The sequence below is a fragment of the Calypte anna genome, chromosome 25 (genome assembly GCF_003957555.1).
Source record: "Calypte anna isolate BGI_N300 chromosome 25, bCalAnn1_v1.p, whole genome shotgun sequence".
NCBI lineage: Eukaryota > Metazoa > Chordata > Aves > Apodiformes > Trochilidae > Calypte > Calypte anna.
The window spans coordinates 1,255,511-1,261,050 of record NC_044270.1 but is presented as its reverse complement, the minus strand read 5'-3'; the positions used below and the strand labels follow the sequence as shown (position 1 = coordinate 1,261,050).

At 46.4% G+C, this 5,540-nt stretch overlaps 1 non-coding gene across 1 annotated transcript; it reads left to right on the top strand.

The window, feature by feature from the left end:
* The first annotated feature begins 4,943 nt into the window (after nt 1–4,943).
* On the top strand, nt 4,944–5,017 carry TRNAR-UCU. The gene has a single exon. It is a non-coding gene; the product is annotated as a tRNA-Arg (tRNA).
* Nucleotides 5,018–5,540: the final 523 nt, after the last annotated feature.

Here is a 5,540-nt window from a genome sequence, read left to right as displayed (position 1 = left end):
CAGCAAAATGCTAATCAGAAGCATTAACAGCAGTTAATTGAACTGCTTCTGTGATCCTCCAGAATTATCTCCTGGTACAGCACCTACTCTGAGAAAGGCTAAGAAAAGCAGAATGGATGCCAGAGATAATCAGATACAAGGGCTGGGAAAAGCATTTCACTTTCTTATCCAAATTAAGATTTCTTTTTTTAATTGATTATCTCGCTAAATATTTACTGTTGAGAGTGAAGTTAAGCTGCTGCTGGTGGGGACTGGAAAGGGAATGATGGGTGCTCAATTATTTAAAGACTTGCTTGGCTAGCTGAGTGCACCAGGAATACAAAGAGGGCTGTCGCTGGGAATCTCACTGGAAATTTTTCATCGGGAGTAAAAAGCAGGCAATGACAAGGGGGAATGCTCTCCTGAGTCCAAAATGCTGAAACTTGCCCAGTGATAAATCCAACTGTCACCAGGGCTTGATTAGCACATCCGGAGCATGCCTTCCCTGAGTCTTTCCCCAAGCTCCTTGAGTTTAAAGTCAAGGAACATATTGGGTTAGCACAGACCTTTTGAGGTCAGTAGATGCAATTGCTTGCAGTGCCTTTAGAAATCACCATTAATAAATGGCGATTTGTCCTAACCTAGCATGGAGGTCTTCTGTTGATGCAGCCCACAGTTGGGTTGGATGTGCTGCAGACTCAGCGTGGGATGCTGACTCCTTGCTGGATTGTCAACACCTTTCTTTTTCTGATCTTCCTTGGATCATTGTAACTCCCAGGGACAGCTCGTAACAATTAAAACTAGATTTATAAGCTGTGCAGAGATGATGTGAATTATCATAGCATTTTATGAGTGTGATCCAGGAGAGCTGCAGTCACAAACCAAAAGTGAAGCAAAGTTATTGTATTCTCCCAAATGGGAGAAAGCAAATTTAGCAGCAATAGCTATTAATAAGCTATGAAATATGACTTGCTGTGCAGGAAGCTCAAGTATCAACAGAGAGCTGTACAGCCTACCAGAGGTAAGCACTGTAAATATATACATGTATGTATATATATATATATCAAAAAGAAAAGGAATCTATGCAGTGGCACTGCGTATCTCACTGATTGCAGATGCCAAAACTGTTGCTAAAGATGTAGAAAATCTCAGTTGTGTTGAACTTTTGTGGTTAGGAAGAAGCAGGATCATGTCATCTTATATTCACATTGTCCCCAGCTCCTCAGCAGTTCTATAATTAATTTGCATGGAAGAGATGTGATATTCCGGATCCTGGGGATTACTGAAACTTGAATCATTATGTTCTGTTGGCCAGCAATTTGTTCTCTCTTGGGTGTGGCTTGTCTGAATGTATTGACAAAAAGCTGTTTGGCCTTAGGAGAACCTTTGGCACCTTCTTTGCTTCCACTGGTTGGAAAAAAAAATGACTTCATCTTCAGCATCCTCTGCTATATGGGCATCCTCCAGAGCAGAAATACCTGCACCTTTCTAGTTCATTTAAAAATGCTCTCTTTCACATTTCTCTTGGAAATAGAGGCCTTTTCTGTAACTGTCTTGTTCTGCATGGTTAGAGATGTGTATATAAATTTAATTTGCATGTAGGCCTCCAAGGAAGGAGAACTTTTCTCTGCAGAGGAGGAGGAGCAGTAGGACTCCTAGAGTCCTAGCTGTAGAGGCAGAGGAACTGTGCCCAGACAGATTTGAAAGAGATATCATGCCAAAAGGGATACGGGCTATGAAGATGAGATGTGGCCACTCAGTTCTTTCTGCTTGGGTTGAGTTTGGCTATGCCAGGTGCCAGCAGGTGAATTGGATCTGCTGAGGCAGCTTCCTCCTGCTGCCTGGCTGAACCTCCTCTGAGACCTCCCTTCCCTTACTGTGGGATACCCCTTACTCTTTTAACCAAGAGAAAAAACAGAAAGGAGAATAACGTGAGAATCATAAATGGAAGCAGAACCCCAGCTCATAGCTAAAGCAGAAGGTCTTGCTTACACATTTGCCTTCATGTTGTGCCCCAGCATTTATTCCATGCAGCTTCTACCGGGGGCTCCTCTCCTTCCATACCTTCCAGCCACAGCCAAGCCGGGGACGAGGGCTTCCCACGTTGTGTTTTGCTTTGGTTTTTTTTTCTCTTTTTCCTCCACTGGCATGGAAAAGTAACAAAAAGCCCCAAAGATCAGCAAAGGAAATCGCCTCCTTGAAGACCCCCCAGCAACAGGGGGGGTTGCCTGTGTGCCCAGACCCTGGCCGGCTGCCGTGGGCAGGGTCTGCGTTATCCCCGGGCTCTGTGGATGTGCAGCCCTCCTTCCTCAGCCTTTTTCCCGACGTCCAACCCTTCTCTTTGTGCAGTTCCCCGCCGCGGAGCCCCGGCCGCCGCCTCCATCCCCATGGAAACTCCGTCCTGGGCGGAAAGGGCAGTCCGAGAGGGGACAAAGGGAGCGGGAGGGAGGGGGTGGAAGGAAGCCGGAAAAGAAGCCGGAAAAGAGGCAGGAATCCTCTTTTCCAGGCCGAGGAATCCAGCTGAGGAGAGGGGAGAAAAGAGAGGACGGGGGAAAAAGGACGAGGGGTCGGGGCCGGGTGCGGAAGCAAAGCGCGGGGCTGGAGGTGCCGGGAAGATTCCCGGAAAGTGCCCGTCGGGGCCCGTCCGGGCTGCCCTGGAAGCGGGGAAGCCGCTGCTGAACCGAGAGGCTTGAACCAGCCTGGTGGGAGAAGCTTGGGATTGATTGAGGAGGCACCTGAGCTGGTCTAAAGTGTCCGGGTGGGTGTGGAGGGGGCACAGGGACGATTCCAAAGTGCTGGAAGGAAAAGAGCTGGAAGCGAGACCTGGGAGCAGCAGAGGGAGTTGCAGTTCCTGCAGAGGTGGCACAGAGGCGAAATCGTCAGCCTCGGTGACAAAAGTAAGTGGTAGAGAGGATCTGAGGTATCAGATTAATTCTGTGAAAGTTTCTTGTTTGGTTGGTTGGTTGGAATACATCAAGTAAACGACTGGGGGAGGAAGGCAAGTTGCAGTCAAATGTTTTGAGGGGTAAAATGCCAATATGATCTTCGGTTTTCTGTGGGAATTTTTCAAATGTGAAAATAACGTGACGCTTGGTTAGAATTTGGTGGATTGGCATTCCTTGGAAGAGAGGATTCACACCAGTCCCTAAAATCTGCCCTGGATGTATATATATATATCACAGGCTGTAGGGAAGCGCTTAAGTCGTTGCTTTTTCCAGCTGTTTATAGTGTGGAAAATCATCTTGGTTCACCCTGGCCCACTGCATCCTTGCTCATGACTCACATTCTTCTGTCTGTAGCAAAGGATTTGATGCTGGAAGGCAACTGAGGATGAGCTGAGTGCTAATTTGTACCTTGCTTGGACTACCCCCCCCATCCCCTGCAGCTTTTTCCCTCCCATTACACTTCTTTGTGCTGGGGACACTCACATTACAAACACCTCCCTCACTGTATCTTAAGAGGGATGTGGCTCTTGTCTCAAAACATACTGTCCAGCTTAGTGAATTTTGTTGTCATCCCTTCTTACAGAAACCAGGTATATTGGCATCCCCTGGTACTAAAATTAACCTGCCTGACCCAACGCTGCTCACTCCAGTCTCTGCTTCCTGATTGTCACATATGGGGATAACATAGGGACAGGGAACAACTGGCCAAGTTATTGCATGCACAGCAATGCCTGGTGGTTGGCTCAAGGATTTGAAAGTTGCATATTGCTTTCTAGCTTTCAGCAAGGGGCATTTGGTATTCTGTGGCCCCTGGCCGTGTCCTTGTGCCAGCACAGATATGCTGGGACAAGGAATAGGAAGAATGTGAGAGGATTCTGGTGGCACCCCTAGCAATGCTGCTAAGCAGGGAATGCTCCTGGGGAGTACAGCCTCTAGCCCATCTATTTCCCTGCAGCAGGTGGTTTTCCCTCTCCTTTCTTTGTTGGAAATGTGTAGTTTTCAGTGATAATCTGCTGGGACAGCTGGACCTTTCCTGGTTTTGTTGCAATGGCTGGTTGGAGCAGGGTTTCCTCGAGATGTTTAATGCTTGTTGGCTGGTAAAAATCTGGGCATGCATGCTTCTGAGCTTTGTGTTGCCCAAAGACATACAAGAGTATAGCCAGTCTATCTATAGTTCTATCCATCTTTCTATCTATCTACTATATTTATCTATATAGTTGTTCTGTCATTGGTGTTCTCAGCTGCTAGGAGCTGGCTTAGGTTGGGTCGTTAGGTTGGGTCACAGATTTTAAGCAAGTTGTGTTGCAGTTAGCCTCTTGCCTTTCATGTTTGTCCCTAACTAAGAGCGTGTTTGGGAGTAAACAGTACTCTAAAAAATTAATGCAGCTTAGAAATACAACATGTGTTTGATTATAGCAAGGAATCACGTCAGAGTTCGATCAGATGTTCAATAGCTTAGCAGATGTAAAAGGGCATTTCCTGTTGTTTTGATGTTCTCTTAATTTTTCCGATGGAAGATGTACACAGAGGAACATTAAACCTTTGGCTGACAGACTGCTAAAAAATAAAGACATGATAGCTGATTTCTCTTCTGCATTTTGCATCACGACAGAAAGCTTTCTTCATGATTTTCAGTGTTGTAGGCTAAATCCTCTTTCAGCATCCTCTCGGTTTCTGCATTGAGGATGCTGATGATATTGAGGGAAATTCAGCAATTAACTCTGCTCCAGGATTTAGCTCTGACCTCATTCAAGCTAGAGATGCTGTGGAAAAGTTGCCAGAAATGCAGATACAGGCGTGCATCCAGGTTTTTGCTGCCTCCCTGCTGCTCAGCAAGATACAGATCATCCCCAGAACGATTGCCTGCCACCGGGGAAGAAGGGGATGCCTCGAGATGCTGGTTTGCACCGGGTTTCCTTCCTGCCTTAGTGCTGTGAGAGGCAGGTTTGGAGAGCCTGTCAGTGATGCAGGAGATGTGTGATTTTTCAGTTCTGATGCTTACGCTGCACCCACGGTGAGGTCTCTGTGGCGCAATGGACGAGCGCGCTGGACTTCTAATCCAGAGGTTCCGGGTTCGAGTCCCGGCAGAGATGATCTCCAGGCAGGTGTCTCTTTTCTTTTAATGCTCAGGGACCACTACACATCGCAGCCCGTTACATTTATAAAATAACTAAGGGATGGGAGGATGATGACATCTCGTTACACCCTCTCTACAGCTGATGTGTGTAAGTTGCATGCTCCTCTTCTTTCATCGTATTGCTGATACCTCTTTCATTTTGGCACCTCCTGAATAGCCAGATGTTTTCACACTCGTTCCCCCAGTACTGCTCATGGGCTTTGACATCTTCTTAAATCCTATGCTTTCCTCTAGGAGTCAGATAGTGGTTTAGACTCTTCTGTTGATCTTTTCTGTGATAAACGTGGTCATGTTTTTTCAAGTGTGTTGTAAAGAAAAGTTTGTCTACATTCCGAATTTTCATCTTACAGAAATTGTTTGCAAATGCTTATTTTTCATGTTTTTACTTAGAAGATGCATCTCTGCTGGCAACCACCTCCATGTGGGTTGGACTAGATGATCTCTGAGGTCCCTTCCAACCTGGCTAATTCTATGATTCT